The 17,215-nt window shown below is 42.0% G+C and overlaps 1 protein-coding gene across 3 annotated transcripts in view; it reads right to left on the reverse strand.

The window, feature by feature from the left end:
• APBB2 (amyloid beta precursor protein binding family B member 2) overlaps window positions 1–16,888 on the reverse strand; it is a 222,928-nt gene extending 206,040 nt beyond the window's left edge. For all 3 annotated transcript variants that reach the window (XM_049790119.1, XM_049790120.1, XM_049790118.1), the window contains exon 1: window positions 16,780–16,888. The gene's annotated coding sequence lies outside the window, so the exon portion shown is untranslated. The remainder of the gene's footprint in view (window positions 1–16,779) is intronic.
• Window positions 16,889–17,215: the final 327 nt, after the last annotated feature.

Below are 17,215 nucleotides of genomic sequence, written 5' to 3' on the forward strand. Positions count from 1 at the left end.
TAATGCTAGAACTACACATCAGATATATTTTGAAATAAACTAAGAAGTAGCACTCCCATTAAATTTTGTCTTCTACACATATGAGATAAAAGGTGATATGCCTGAATTTGACTCCAAAAGAGAAAGTTCAGAATTTGTGAAAAGACAGATAACAAAACCATCTGCTCTCTATGTATAACTGATGGATTTTACTCTCTAGCTCAGAAAACATGTTACAGGGGCCTGAGTAATAGATAGTATAGGGGTATAAATATAACAAACACAAGTTCAATCCCTGGCATCACATAAATGCCTGACTTTGCCACCAGTGATTTTTTAGTCCAGGGTCAAGAATAACCCCTGAGCATCACCAGGTATGGCCCTAATACTAGCAAACAAAAAACAACAACAAAAGAAAAGATGTTAGGATGGGCCAGAGTGATAGTGCAGCAGGTAGGACTTTTGCCTTGCGTTGTTTTTTGTGTTGACCTGGGATGAATCCCTGACATCCCATATGGTCCCCTTAGCCTGCCAGGAGTCATTTGAGTGGAGAGCCAGGAGTAATCCCTGAATATCACTGAGTGCGACCCAGAAACAAACAAACAAAAAAGGATGTTAAGAGGACTCTGCATGGCAAGAGGAAGAAACTAAAAAGAAGCAAAGAGGCCTGTTGTGGTTCTCTATGGAGAATGACTCACAGTGCCTGCAATTTATGGAACAAAGATAATGTCTTTCCATAAACTCAACATGCTGAGCCATCCCAAATGCAACTGAGATATGCCGATGGCAGTGACAGAAAGCACCCAACAGAACAACCCCAAACAAGAATGAAATGAAGCCTTCATTTGCTTAACTGGGCTTTCACAGATCCATTAGAGAAAACATAAGCAATGAACTGCTCCATAAAGCAGATGGTCTTCTCCAGTTCTTTGCTTTCTTCTTCTTGTTTTTTTTTTTTTTTTTTTTTTGACAAGATAATTAAAGGAAAGAATAAGGATCTTGCTAAATTGGCCAAGGAAAATGATTTCATATGAAGCAGAATGCATGAGATTCTAAAGAAAGGATTTCCAGTGGCCCCAGGAGCTGACACAGGACATTTGGTAGCACCTACATCAAGGAGAAAAGCCATTCCAAGGGCAATTACCTCCTAGACACTATAGAATATGCGGGTGGCCACTCTGAACCGAGGCCAGAAGGCCAGCTGAGGGCAGACAAGGCCTTGTTGAATGAGCAATGGGGTGAACAGCCAGCACACATGGGACCTGACTTCCTGATTTGTGACTCGGAAGAACCTGGGTTATTTCTGTCACCTGCTAATTGTGAGTTATCACGGCAGGTTGGTGAAGTTGCTTCCCTGCCAGAAATCCAATTCCCACTGTGCAATGCCTTGTGAACGAGAAAGCCAGGGAACAGAAAGGAGATCTAGCATTTCTGATGCTAATAAAAAGAACTGTACATTTCTATTCTCTTTTACCTAGGACATATTTTGAGAGAAAGGCAAGGCATGTAAAAGCAGGCCCTTGAAGACAAGTCAAAGTCTACACAAAAGCTTCAGACAGGCAAAGAAAGTGGTCAGGAGTCCTTGGTGACAGGGGTGAATCCAGAAAGGGCCCTGACCCGACATTTCACCACTTAGGTAGAACTTGCTACCTGAGCCCGAGTTTTGGATGGGAAAAAGGCGTCTAGAGGACACTATGGCTTCCTGGGTGCAGCTAAGGAGCATTTACTGGGGACTTCTCTGGACTGAACATGTAACAGTATGTCCATCTCTCTTAGAAGCCCTGACCCTGAAAGACACAGAGCTGTAGCAAGATTATGATATGATGAACATGTGGGACAAGCAAGAAAAAAAACTAGCATCCCGGCCCACTTCATGCTAGATCTGATCTACTTGAGCTCACAGTCTTTTGTTCAATATTCTATACTGTGATCTCTTGCAGGCAGAGCAAGGAGGTGTAATGTTAGTGAAACTGAGACTGCAAATATCATAGGAAAGAATTATCAAGCACTCAGTTAGGGCTTCCAGGGAGAGTAAGTCTCAACCAATTAGAAAACGGTTTCTTTTCACCTTTTCATAAAAGTGCCTCAGAACTTGCATTCTAACTTGTCTGTGAATTTTTCTTCCATAAAAGTGCCTCAGAACTTGCATTCTGACTTGTCTGTGAATTTTTCTTCCATGCCTATTAGTTCTTTTTGGGTCACACCCTGTGGTTACTCCTGACTCATGTTCAAGGATCACTCCTGGCAGTGCCTGGGCACCCACATGCAGTGCCAGGGATTGAACCAGGGTCAGCTGCATGCAAGCCAAATGTTTTGTATCCTGTACTGACTCTCTGCCCTTCATCCAAATTCTTTAAATCCTTTCCCCTAAATATTTCCTGATACTTCTAGTATCACTTCCTCCCATCTTATCCATGAAAACAAAATCTACTTTATGCTTCAAAATTTATAGTTCAATTCATTTATGCAGATTATGTATATGAGCATATCATAATTTCTCTACAGAATGACTTAGAAGACAGCTAGCAATTTTTTTTTGTTGTCGAGTTGCTGTAATTGCAGGGTCAGAATTGCATCCAGAACCTCACCCATGTTAAGACCTGTGCTCTACTATGAAGCCATAACCCTGGCCACTGACTTTTTTTGAGGGGGGGGTGGGTTCAAGCTCAGTTGGTACTCATGGGATGCACCTGGCTCTCTGTGCTCAAGAGTTGCTCTCAGCAGTTCTCAGGGAAGCATATGCAGTTATGGGGATCATAACCACACTACCCCCATAAAAAGCTTGTACTCTGGCCATTGGGCTATCTCTCTAGCTCTGCCAATTTCCTTAATGATAATAATGTCTAATCCTAATGCTTTATTATCCAGGCCTGATCTTAAGACTTTAAATGAATTAACCATTATAATGCTCAAATCATCATGTGAGGATATTAAATATCTTGCCTGAGAACAATCATAAATGGGGAGATTTATTTTAACTTTCTCTTTATTTTAAACTTCTCTGAACTTCAATTCTTGCATCAAAAATAAATATGACTATTATATGTCTATATATACAATATATAAATATATACATATAAATAACATGTAAATACTTTAAATATATATAGAGATATATCAAATATATATTTGTTATACCTCAAATGGCTGCTATACGGAAAAAATATAATAAATGAAATAAATATACAGAAAGCAGGCAAGAAATCAGCACTTAGATTTCCTCCTTCTCCAAGAACTATAGTATCAGCCTCTGTAGTACCCAGGACAATCCAGGGAGTTTCAATCTGACGAAATTAGGAAGAGAAGAGTCTAGTAACTTTTCAGGCCCATTGTCCATCTATGCTCCATGACACCTCTTTGAAGAAAATATTCTGGACTGGAGACAGGGATACACGAACATGCATTCACAGTCCATGACTAGCAGATGAGTCTGAAGCCCTCTCTACCAACTGAGTTACTGCAGAATGTGTATCTGTGTATGGAGCCTCACATAGGTCCAGTGCCACATTTCTGATCCCCTTTCAAAAGGGCTTTTAAGGAGAGCGAAAGGTAGCAAGTTTTCTAGTTCTCTGGGTCTTTCTCACGTTCCTGGCAGCTCAGGACTGTAGCAATTCCACATCCAACCCATGTGGACGTGACTTGCCAGGGGTCACTGTTTCCTGAGAGGGCTAAAGCATAAGCAAAAGTGGCTGGCACACGCACTAGGTAGTGAGCAGCTGCTCTGATAAGGGTGGAGGGGGTTAGGAGAGGGCTAAGAGAATGTTCCAGAGTACAGTATGAGTGCCAACTGTTCTCTCCAGTCTCTGAGCCACCTCTGAGCATTTTCCCACAGGGAAGCAGCTCCTGGACTGGAATCACCTGCTGTTCCTTCCCCAATCTCAGCTGGACCTGAGGCGTGGCCTGACCTGAATGGCCTCTCTCTGGAAGAAAACAGAACATCATCCTGAGGGAGGGCCTGGCAGCCAGGAACAAACAGGGTGTTCCTCCCCATACCGGATGCCCACTCCCAGAGCAACTCCAAGGTCAACTTCTCTCTCCAGCCAGGATCTGCAGCTTCTCTGGGGATCTGCTTCTCTTGGGGGCCGGCCAGCACCACCACAAGAAAAACGGAAGCAAAGGTCACCTCCATGCTGAGCCACAGCCAGGCCCTCTGTGGTTTTCACAGCCAAAGGCCTTCCCTGGGGAGGAGAAGTGAACTGAAACTATGACTGCCCCACTCAGTCTACAGAACCTCAACCCAGTTACAATAGATATACTCCCAACTTACACTAATACCCATAACTGGGAGAGAGTAAGACCCAAAGACACATTAGCTCAAGCTTTCAGGGCCTTTTTCCTCTGTCCTTTTGTCCCCAGGTAAGACAAAACAACTCCATGCATCAGGATAGAAAAAGGAGGCTCCATACACATAACCATCACCTATTATATCTTCTCATTGGCCCAAACAGATGGCTTTGGAAGTTTTCAGCTGAAGGTCCATGAAATAACACAATATTTCCACGTTCCTTAGGAATGATCTTCCTTTAAAGAAAAGTGGTCACTGTATAATTAAACATAACTTTATTTTTCAAATAACTAGCATTGCTTCTGATCACAAGTTCCACGGTTGGTGGGAAGTGGGATTTTAGATGTCATCTAAAATGATCTTCTTTTTACAACTCAAGATCCTATGATTTAGATCCCTTTTTTCCCCTTACTAGCTCAGAAGACAATTACATTTTCTGTGTTTTTGATCTCCAAGAAGCATTCTCAGGGCCATTCCTAAGTTCTCTTTGGAAATGATGGAGCATGGAGTAGTCAGTCTAATATCTGAGACAGTGAAAAAAAAATCCAAATGATGTCTCCTTAAAAACTCAAGTTAGCTATCAGAAAATCTCAGACAAACCATGTTTCATAGACGTAAATATAGAACTTGAGCCCAAACTTCTTGAAGTCATCGGAGTGGAACTTAGCCATAAAAAGTTTGAAAAGAAGCAGGAAATTTAATAATACCATTACTCTGAAAGCTCATAAAATGTGTTGGACCTTCACATTTTTAAGAACTCAGACTATATATGCCATTATTCTGAGTGCTGCAATGGTTTGCTGCAGTCATAACTATACACAGTGTGGTTCAATAGAAAACTGACGAGGAAAGTTATAAAAAAAAAAGGCCATAAGGAAGATACTGGCCATGAAGTTGTGGCTCTGAAATACTTGCAACAGCAAGTTCCCATGGGTGAACTCATTTATTTTTAAAATTACATTTCTAAATCCACCATTCGCCACTTTCATATGTGAACAACTTTTAATACAAGTAAGAACTTCTTTCTGAGACAGTTTTCACGGAGGGTAAATATCAAGATGAGTGTTAAAGAACATTTAAGAATCCATTAAGGACTTCAGTCGAATGCTTAGTCTCCATCTTCCCCATATATGTCATTGCATCCAACTTTATGAGAAAACCTAACCAACAGTGGAATCAACGAAAACATGATTGCAAGGCACAGAACAGACAGTATTGGGGTCAACTGAAACAACAACAATGCAGCCATTTTCTTGATGTTCTGTGCCTTTCATTCCTACTCTTGGGGCCATGAAGGCTTTTGTGAAGCTAGGCATCAGATCTGCATTCAAAGCAGAAGTAGGAGAAAGCAATAAAAGGCACCTATAGGTTGGGACAACAAAGACTTTCCACTATACAAATTTACTCAAGTCTCATGGACCAGAACTAGGTCACTTGATAATACACTCTCAGAACTTTTGAGAATTCAGGGGTTTGGACTGGTTAGGTTGACTTAAAACATCACAACCTAGTCACTAAAGCTGATCCCCATGTTACCTTGAACTAAACATTGGTCTGTTGCCAAGATGAAACAGGGTATGATTGTCTCTATTTGAAGGGTAAGGAAATCACCAAAAAAAAAAAAAAAAGAGAAGAGAATCAGTGTTTGCAAAATTTTTTGATTCCCTTAACAAAAACAACTCCCACATATGAAGTATTAAATTGCAAAATCCAGTGCCTAGAACAAGAAGCAAAATACTGTCTAAACATATCAGGTTCATTTGCTCTGGCTTTTCTCCCTATATATAAACAAGTACACAGTGATATTCAAACAACCGAATGTAGGTAAAATGTTGTGTGGCTTTGAATCCTGATCAGAAATCTTGAATCAGGCAATAAATCACATTTCTTTAGCAGACGGACCATGCTAGTTGAAAATCAGGTACAACCCTACTCTGCTTTCCTTGGATCTCACTACACTCTCTATTAATACCTGCTCACAAAGGTACATCTGTTTAGCTCCTATGAGGCCAAACAACTCGTGGACTTATCCATCAGAGGCTTCTCACCATTGATGGAAAAAGATCCAAACCCTCTGTTCTATCCCTCATGTCAGATTTAGCTTGACCTCATTCCCTACCAAGTCCCATAGTGCTTGCACTGCCCAGGCTAAGCTTGCCTCATTTCTGTGCCTTTTACTGTACTTTCCTACCATGGAACAGAGGAATCCCTTCCTCATGTGGCTGGGATTTTTCTGGGCTTCAGATCACTGATAAGGAACCAGAAAGACACTAATATCACTTCTACAAAGAAATGTTTCTTGTATTGCTCATGTGATGGAGTCTCCACCCAGAACTCTTCCATCACCATATCTCTTCCTCTAGTGCTTGGACCACATCCATAATCCCTTCTCTCCTGCCACCTTTTCTGTGGTCTATGGTAGCTCTGAGGTGGTCTAAGACCTATTGCTCTCTCTCCCCAGTGCTAGCACACAAAAAGGGGTTTTCTATAAAGACAGCTGTGCCATTCTGCTTCTAGGCTGAGCTGGTCAAGATTCAATCTTCCTCCCAAAGACCAGCTCCTTGGAGCAGACATCAAATGGGCACTGATCCCAATCAGCCTGGCTTTGAAATTCCTTCTCTTCCCAACATTTCTTACCTGTGACCTCTTTCCCACTCCCCTCCCTCCCTTGAAAATAGGCAGCACAGGTGCTAGAAGCACAGACTGCAGAGCCAGAGAGTATGGGTTCAGAAATTAATAGCACTCACTGTGCCACCTTCACTAGTAGACTAAATTGCCCCTTGGGCACTCAGTGTCCTCATCTCCTACCAAATGACAACAGGAGCACCCATGGCTAAGTGAAGTCCTTCATACCGTAAGTCAATGTGATCTCCGCCACACCTATTTCCAGACATTGGTGTCCTAGAAAGCAGAGATACTCTCAAAGCTGGTTTATTTCCCCCTTGAACACTGACACTTCGACCTGTCTCTTCTAAAACTGCCCCCACCTACCTAAGTCTAATTATAAATGAGAATGTTACCATCTTTGCTGTCACCTTCAGCTTACATCTCACAGAGGGTAGCACATACCTGGCTTGGTTTGCCAAAGAAGCTCCTGGCATTATGAGTATGCCAAGTGCAGAATCCACTGATCTACTGATCTATCTCTATGGACTAGATCTGAGCTCCTGGCTGACCTGTTTCTCTCCTCCCATCTTTTTGGAATGCTTGTTTTGTTGTATGTTTTGGATAACACTGGGGGTATTTAGGGACTATTTCTGGCTCTGTCACCCCTGGCAGTGCTTGGGGAACCAAATGCAGTACTGGGGATGAAGCCAATGGTATTTGTATAGTAAGGACACTATTTCTCCAGTCCTAGCCTATCTCTCAACCAGGAGAAGGGGGAAAAGTCTCTGATCCTAGCTTCACTAACTTCATCAGAGTCCTTCCTTAAAGAAAAAATAAAGTCAAACCCAAGAAGCCTGGAGCTCCTGATATTTGCAAACAGGAAATCCTTTTTAACCTCTTAACCTGACTCCCTTCCCAGAGGTCAAAAGGCTAACATGGCGTAGGGTCACCAGATGTAGTCATGTCTTGTTGGACTTCTTGGTATCAAGTTCCAAGTAAGTGATATGTAACTTTAGCTCTTTGGGGAATTTTCTTGTACTCTGGCAGAGAAGATCAATTTGCCCCTGTAATTGGATATACTGATGAAAGAATTCAAAGGGGAAAACAGAAGCAGTCTCATGGACTTAAGAATGTTCTAGAAAATCAAATGAGACTGCAAAATCTAGACAGATCTTTTATGTGGCATTTCTCTAGAAAGATTCAATAGTGCATGCCTGCCATCTGTTAATTCTATAGAGTCTATAGATCGACATATACATGCATTCGACTTAAAAAAAGGTCCAGAAGATTCAGAACAGATACCTCTCCCTTCTTTTCAATATGCCAATTTCTGTCCAAGTCTTCTAGTTTTATTTTGCACAGATCCTTGAGGTCTTCCCTTCAGTCAATGGAGTTCGTGTCCTCCAAAGAACAATTCCAGGTTAGAGTAAACAAGATGAGGTTCAGGAACCTGGAATAATAACTACTTGCTTTCGTTTCAAAACAGCCCCATGAAATAAGCCTGTTCTCTTCTTTCCCGGGCTGGGTCTAACGTGCTCCAAGTATGACTGGGACATTTCCTCTTGGCCTCTCCTTGAGCAGGAGGTACTACTATGCCTCCTTGCTGGGGTCAGAACACTCTGTTTACTGAGTCACAGTCTGTGCCTACAGACAGGAGTGGCATTTCTACTATATCCCAAAATCCTCTTCATAGTTACTGGAGAGAGCTGCTCAGAATCTGGGGCAGTCATTCAAGAACAGCTGAGTATGAGATCTGCAGATACTTGTTACATGCTACAGACATCCCCCCTAGAAGCAGAAAGTCTGAGGATGTAGAGAGAAACCAAGTGGCAATATCATCCCTCCTAGAACTGCTCTGCCCATTTCCCAGTCTCTGCAACACCCAGCAGACTTCCTTCCAGTGCCCATCCAAGTGGCTGACAGCTTGACATATGGCTTTTTTCTCTTTTTGGTGGGGAGAAGGGTGAGTTCCTGAGCAATGATTAGGGCAGACACTTAGGACCTGGCTCAGTGGCAGAACACAGGCCTTATGGTTCAGGCATTGCCCCTCTAAAAAGAATAAATTCATAAAGTACTTGGATATCCATGAGCTACTTTTGGTAGGATCTGGCCAACCAGACTAGGAGGTTCAATACAAAGGACCATGGGACCCTTCAGTGCCAGGGATCACCAGAGCCACCTAGTGATGTTTTAGGGCTCTATAAAGTGTCACGGACTGAACTAGGGTCCTTCACATGTACTCCTAAGCCCCCATCCCTTGCTATTTCTATTGGTCTCTACTTTCTCTTTTTGTTCCCACAGAAGAAAGTACTAAATCTATTCCATTCATGGAAAAGAATGTCTTTAGTAACATGTTTTGCTGTTATTACTGTTGTTTGGGTTTGGGGTCACTGCCAATTGAGCACAGGGGTAACCCCTGGCTCTGCCTCCAGGAATCACTCCTGGAGGGTTCAGAGGTCCAGATCAAACCTGAGTCAGCCACAAGCAAGGCAAATGTCCTACCTGCTGTACTAACACTCTAGCCCCTAATAATACGTTTTTATGAAAAAATTAAATTTGAGCTCTTCATCTCAGAAGAAGCAGATTATAGGATAGCTGTTTTAGGGGAAAGAAAAGCAAGAATTTATAGGGCCCTGGAGATCACTCAAAGTAATAGTATATTTTGCTTGTATGTATTTTGAATGCTGAAGACCTGGGCACTATGTGATACACCCAGCACCAGTGGGTGTGGTTCCTCAAAAAAGAAAAGAAAGCAAAAACTTACAAAAAAAGGAATGCTAGGGGCAATAGCACAGTGATAGGGCATTTGCTTTGCATGTGGCCAGCCCAGGATGGCCCTGGGTTTGATCCCTGGCATCCCATATGGTCCCCCAAGCCAAGAGCAATTTCTGAGTACATAGCCAGGAATAACCCCTAAGCGTCACTGGGTTTGGCCCAAAAACAAAAAAATGGGGGGGGGGAATAGTAATATGGATTTTTCTTGGGTTTTGTTTTGTTTTTGTTTGGAGGCCACACCCAGAAGTAGTCAGGGCTTATTCCTGGTTCGGCACTCAGGGATTGTTCCTGGCAGAGACTGGGAGACCATATGTGGTACTGGAGATAGATTCCAGGTTGGCCATTTGTAAGGCAAGAGCTCTACACATGGTACTATCTCTTTGGTCCCTAATTTTTTTTTTGGTCCCTAATACACAGGGGTTATTCCTGGCTCTGCACTCAGGAATTGCTTCTGGCAGTGCTTGGGGGACCATATGGGATGCAGGGTGTGAGTTGGGTGCCTACAAATAAAGAGAATAGTTGTGTTCAGAAAGACTAAGCTCGTGTGCTTAGGGAAGCACATTAAGGTGCAAGGCAAGTCTTGTCCTAAATCAACGCAGCTTTAGACCAAGTCAGTTCTCATTTGTTCATTCAATACATATTGATCAGTTCCTGTGCATTTCATTATATTAATAACTTTTTTTCTTAATACTTGCAGAGTTTTCCCATCAGAATCATTTCCACAATGAGACTAGGAAATGGGTGCTAACAGACCTGTCTTAAACTCTCTACTTCAGTGTTCTTAAACTAGAAGTCCATAGAATGGTGCAGTCCAGAGGTGGAGAAATGTTGAATACCATTTAACTACCATTTTGGTTATAACTGCTGGTCTGTGACCCTGTATGCAAGACAGGTCCTAATCTATAGGTAAAAGAAGGTTAGAGATGGCTGAACTAGATCAACCAAGCATTTATCAAGTGAAAGCACCTTTATTTTTATCACTACTATCAGGAGAAATACCTTCCCTTTTGTAGTGGTTATCACTTTTGTTTTCATACTTAGCCTCTTTGCAGATACTTTAAGCAGTGAAAATTCAAGTTTAAGTAAGATTCACTATGCATTAACTTTTCCAAATTCTGGATCTTGGATCCATTTACTCTGCCATTGACTTGATTCTTTCCCAAAGGCTTATCTTGTAGTTCTTTTTGGAAAGCAAGCATGAAAGAATTTCTGAATTTGAGGTTGCCTAAATAACACTCAATCCAGTACTTCAATATAAAGGCATCAGAAGGAAGACTGGGTTGATCCTATTGACCTGTCCACTTTCATGCCTGAAAAAGGCAGGGTCAGGGCTGGCAGTCAGACCCACACCACTGTCCAGGGACTCTCACACAATTACTGCCAGCTTTTTTTCATTCAGAATCCTGGGGGGGGGGGTTTCTATATCCTTGTTTAATTAAATTCCCTTGCCTGCTGAATGCAACAATTGATCTCTTTAAAGAACTGACTTCAAACCTACACACAAATACTTACAAATATAAATACTATATATAATGAAGACAAGTCTTATCAACAGCAGTCAACCTAATTTTGTTTACCTACACAACTGATATTTTTGGCTACAGAAGAGATTTTTGCTTGTTTGCTTTTTATTTGGGAACACACCAGTGGTGCTGAGAGGCTACTCCAGGCTCTGTGCTGAGGTGGCTGATGGTGCTCAGGAGATTGACTATGTGATGTTAGAGATTAAGCTGGGCCTCCTTCATAGTAAGTCTTAGTTCCAACCCTTTGAGTTTATCTTCCTGGTCCCAGTTTTTGTTTTTGGCTTTGGTTTGTTTATTTATTTATTTATTTATTTATTTATTTATTTATTTATTTATTTATTTTTGACCATTAAGTCTTAATATTAGGAAAAAATAAGAAAATACACAATACAATAATGCAGACAGCATATATCACCCATCGTATTGAAAAGTGATTCTTCTGCAATCCTAATACAATCCTGATGGAATGGAAACAAGTAACACTTTGCCAGAAGGCAGTTTGGACGAGGGGAGCAATGTCTCTGACATGTGTGAGCATTTGTTTAACTTGGTGATTTCACTGACTGCCTTTTTTATGGAGACAAAAAAAAAAGTGTCAAAGCTTTTTGCAACTTCATCCCTTCTCTTTCTTGGCCTCTCTGGGGTTAAAAAAAAAACTAAAACATACTGGCCTGAGCGTTGGAGGGTGACAACCTATTCCTGGAAGAAGCTGCTCTGGTGCATCTATTAGCTCTGAAGGGGCCAAAGAAGAACCTTCAGAACAACCTCTGCTCTGATATGAAGATCAGAGCAGCTGGCCAGTGGTGGCCAGTGGAAATTTCAATGGAGCTCTTCTTGACCTCTAGCCTCCTGGATCATTACTAGACTAAAACACTACCCAAATGATCTTTTGTCATTACATTTCCTATACATGTAACTTATGTTCATGCATAAATGTTTATGTTCACCTTCTCCTTCATGAATATGTATGAATTTCCCGAAAACTACTAGCAGATGTATAAACTATCAAGCCACTGTATGTCTGCTGGGCATGAAACCAGACCTGCTGCTCCTTCTCTTAGAAGCTGTTTTCCAGCCAACACTGTAGCAAGTAATCAATAAAGTCCCTCTTATCAAGTCATTTGTTCTGGTGTTTCTCGAGAATGAGAAGAGTTATGAGTCATGATTGCCACAGCAGCAGGGTGGAAATCTTCAGCAATGGGTGAGCACTAATTATGGGAAAACCAGAGCACAGGACTGTGAATTTGATCCCTGGGACAACCCACATGCACTGAGCTTGGTGTCAGCAATTCTCTCAGAGACCCTTGGTATCACAACAGTGGTAAACTGGGCATACCAGTCTAGTAAAGGCAGTGGCACTGCAGCCAGGAAAGAGGCCCTCTTCGAGCATATATGAATAACACTGTAACTCCAGCGAGCCCCCTAACACCACGTGGGACACCCATCCCAATATTCTCAACACCAGAGGCATGAAAGATAAGGGTGGGGGTATCAAAGCTTTTTGCAACTCCATCTTTTCTCTTTCTTCTTGGCCTCTCTGGAGTTAAGAAAAGCTAAAACAGACTGGTCCGTGCCTTGCATTTTGGAGAGTGACAACCTATCCTAGGGAGAAGCTGCTCCAGTGCATCTATTGGCTTTGATAGTGCCAAAGGAGAACAGCTTCTGATATGGAGCCCAGACCAGCTGGGCAGTGGTGGCCAGTGGTCACTGCAATGAAGGAAGGAGGGGGGGGTGGAGATGAAAAACAGATGATGTAAAATGAGCTGTTAAAGCAATGAACCAGGGAATTGGCAATACCAAAAAGCAAAGGACCAAAGCACCAGAGGATGAGAACCCACTGAATTCTAGGAAGGTGCCTTCCAGCAATGTGTTTTGAGAGACTTGAGCTCTGGGAAGGAAGTATTGACTCTCTTCTCTATCTACAAAGATCCATGTGAGAGTGGCATTCAATGGCACTGGTGGACCTGACTTTGGAGATGGATGACCTAAAAGTTCCTAACACCTTGAAAGGGTAAAATAAAAACCAGCTTTATCTGGTAAGGGAATTAGAAAGGCCCAAAGGCTTCTGACTGTCGAGTTGGTTCACAGAATGAAACTTGAAGGGGGACTGGATAAAGGGCATGGGAGTGGAAGGGGTGTATGGGTCACTGGTGGAAAGAAGTGGGCACTCTGGTGGCAGGTGTAATGTTTGAACAATATATGTGTAGAGAGTTCACTAATAATATACAAATCTTGGGGCTTCAATAAAAATGGGGGGGGGGGTAAAGTACTAGAGCCATAGCACATTAGGTAGGGCGCTTGTTTTGCACATGGCTGACCCAGGTTTGATCTCTGATATCCCATATGTCCGGACTCCCTAAATCCCATTAGGAGTAATCCCTGAGTGCAGAACCAGAAATAAGCAAAGCACACCCTGTATTGCCTAAACAAATAAACACACAAGAGTGAGGAAACACAACCAGTTTTTATTAGAGAGTTGTTGGGAACGCAATCAGTCCAATGACTGAGATATCAGTTCAATGAATAGAAGCACTTTCTCTCAAGAGCCGGACTACTTCACACTTTCTAGCTGGGAGCCCTCTGGAAAGCACCAGAGCATCTATCCCTCCCTCCATTGAGTGGGCACTGAAACGAGTGTACTAGCCTCAGTATGGGGAAAGTTTATTCACTTTAAAGCAAATAGATTCCAGGGTAGTAATAAGAGGGAGAGGGGGGGGGAAGAGAGAGAGAGAGAAAGAGAAAGAGAGAGAGAGAAAGAGAGAGAGGAGAGAGAGGAGAGAGAGAAGAGAGAGAAACAGAGAGAGGAGAGGAGAGAGATAAGAGAGAAAGAGAGAGAAGAGAGAGAAAGAGAGAGAGGAGAGGGGAGAGAGAGAATATGTTTGTATTTTTTTCCTAAAAAGATAGCTGTAGCCAAATAGGTTTGGAAATCTCTGGAATAGAGAGATAAGAAACCATTCACCCACAGGTGATGAACAATGAACAGATCTGTCTAGCCATGTTTTCTGAATAAACCTATAGCTCCAGGAGCTGAACTTCAAATTGTAACCAGTTTGAAAGAATAAATTCCTCAATGAATAGTCAGATTGAACTATATAGAATTTGCACTTTGGTAGGTCACAAAAATAACAATTTTATCCAGTTCTATCATAGATGCTTTCCAGCTTTGTTCCAGAGCAGGGAGAGGAAAATAGTTTCTAAATTGTTCCAGATCTTAGGTATTTTCAGCAGTGATGGCCAGGAAGTAAGACTATAAGTACTTATATGTAAGCATTTAAAATGTAAACATTTAAAAATACAAGAGCTGGTGCTACAGTGATAGAGCACATGGCTAATCCAATTCTACCTCCTACATTCCAAATGGTCCCCTGAGCCCCTCCAGAGTAATTTCTGAGTGTAGAGCCAAAAGTGAGCCCTGAGCACTAATAAGTGTGGTTCAACTCTCCAACTTTCCATTCCTCCTCCAAAAATTAAAATGGAAAAGCCATAGTTAATAGGCCAATAAATGAGAAAGAATTAGATTTGGGCCCTAGGCTGTGGACTGGTACCTCTCCTCTGTACCAAAGGGGAACTTCTACCTATGAGACTTCAATTGCCAAACCATACATGTGGAAGGACTAAGGTAACAGCATTGCTGTCACCTAAGCCTATGTATAAAGACTATTTTGGTTGTAATATTCTGGTTGGCTATTTGGTGTAAAGGTTGATCTGAATCTTTGCTCCTGTCTGCTCTGCCTTCTTCTGGTTCTAACAAATTGCGCTATTTTAGAAGCAATTGTCTGGGTCAAGGCTTGAAGGTGAGGCTAACTTCTCCACAGAACAAAAAGACTGAAGTGCAGGGAAATGGTATTTTCAAGTGAGCATAAGTAGGCATGGCCCCATAAAGGACTGTGGAGGACTATCCCAGACATACCCAATTTAAAGCTAAAATACACTCCTGATTTGAAGTCAAGAGTCAAAAGGTTTAAACAGAAGTACTAAAAAGAAAGAGTTATCAGGCCAGGGAGATGGCTCAAATCACTTGAGTTCATACCCTGCCTATAGAAATTCTGGGTTCGGTCTCTGTCCCTACATGTTCCCCAAATACTGCCAGATAAGGCAAAAAAAATCTAGAATGCATCTTCAAGGCTAAAAAATTATGAAAAGGGCAAAAATAAGTTTGGTAGAGACACAGGAGCAATCATTAAGGGAGCAAGGTGAGATCAAATAGCAAAAGGTCTCACTGCACCCCCATGACCCAGTCTATTACTGGGAAAACCTGAAAGCTGGGAGACATATGAAGTTACCCCAAAGGAAATCTAAAGGGAATAAGCCAGATTTGTAGACTCTCTAACACAGGTTCAACAAGGACAGATGCAAAGGTTCTCTCCCACTTTTCATTTTAGGGGAATTACAACAATGTGAAACGTAATTTATGGGACTACTATTATTTGAGATATTTTCTATTGTGACCAAAGAAGGAAAGTTTGAAAGAAACAATCTATCATGGCATTAAGTGCTTGCCTTGCAAGTATGAAGTCGTGAGTTCAATCCTAGGTGTTGCTGCATGTGTTAAGACAGTTTCCAGGAAGCGCAGTTATTTATGTGTGTGTGTGGTGCACACTTTATAGTTGCTTAACAATCACGTGTATAAGTACTGGCACTGATGGTTTTGACATCCCCCCACCCCCGCCCCGTGAGTACCACAACTAGAAATATGGCAGAGCAGGAAAGGGAAGTGTACAACTCACCCATGAACACATGGGTGAACCATACAGGAAGCCTTGTTGAGCACTGTGTGAACATCTGAACTTGAGGAATACAGGGGACAAGGTACACAAGTCCTGGATGGCAAACACATGGCTCATTCATGCTCAATCCCAACAAACATGGCTTCCAGAGTACCACTATATATAGTCCCTGTGGTCCATTGCACCTCTGAGAGGTCCCTTAATCCCAAGGAACAAAATAAAGTCTAGAAAGATATTGTAGAGGTTAAGGCACAGCCTGCAAATAACTAGCCCTGGTTTGATCCCAGGTGTTGCATATGGTCCCCTGAGCACCACCAGGAGTGATCCCTGAGATCATTAGCAGAAGGAAAGGAAAAGAAAAAGCTGAAAAAATTTTTTTTCATAAAATAAAAAATCTACCCATGAACAACTGCTGGAAGAGGCTGCTTATACACACTTCCTATCCCAAAATGAAATTATAAAATCCTCACCACAAAGAGTGATGAGTTTAGTTAGAGAAATAACTACATTGCGAATTATCCTAACAATGAAAATATATGAGGGAAATAGAAAGCCTGTCTAGAGTACAGGTGGGGACGGGAGGGGAGAAGAGATATTTGGGAATGTTACACTGGTGATGGGGGGGGGGGTGTCATCTTATATGACTGAAACCCAACCACAATAATGTTTGTCACCAAAGTGTTTAAATAAAAATATTAATAAAAAAATAAATAAAATCCTAATTTACATAGCATATCTCACTGCTCAATATTGAAAATTTACCTACGAGTAAGTCATTCAGCTACATTTAAATCTTATAAACATTTGCTAGTTCAATGCCCTCAAAGTATTGTGCAATTGAAAAGGAAAGAAAGTGTGAGTGCCAAACTCATCCTCTACATACATGAGTCGCCTGGATGACAGCCAGTCTCCGGGGACCCTCTTCCCATAGCGACCATCAGCAACGAAGTTGGGGATTTTGAAGCTTCCAGGTATGCAGGAAAGATGGAGACAGTGAGATCTGGTAGGTGGAAAGGAAAAGAGAAACAAAATCAAAATTTAGGATCATGACTGAATTTGCTTCCTTTAAAATGCTAATGAGGATCACAACTTTGCAGGTAAGAACACTTATAATGACTCCTGGTATTGTAGCTATCAAGTCACCCAGTGACTGCAAGCAGACAGAGGCTGAAGAGGAGTCTGTGACCCCTGGGCTGAAGGGGACAGAAGTGCAGGCCATGGTGGGCTGGGCAGCAGAAGTGACTTGGCCAAAAATTCCCGGGCTCCTTCATCTCACTCTTCCCTACACAGAAACAGCATTCATCTGGCTACTTGTAGGA

The sequence above is a fragment of the Suncus etruscus genome, chromosome 16 (assembly GCF_024139225.1).
Source record: "Suncus etruscus isolate mSunEtr1 chromosome 16, mSunEtr1.pri.cur, whole genome shotgun sequence".
NCBI lineage: Eukaryota > Metazoa > Chordata > Mammalia > Eulipotyphla > Soricidae > Suncus > Suncus etruscus.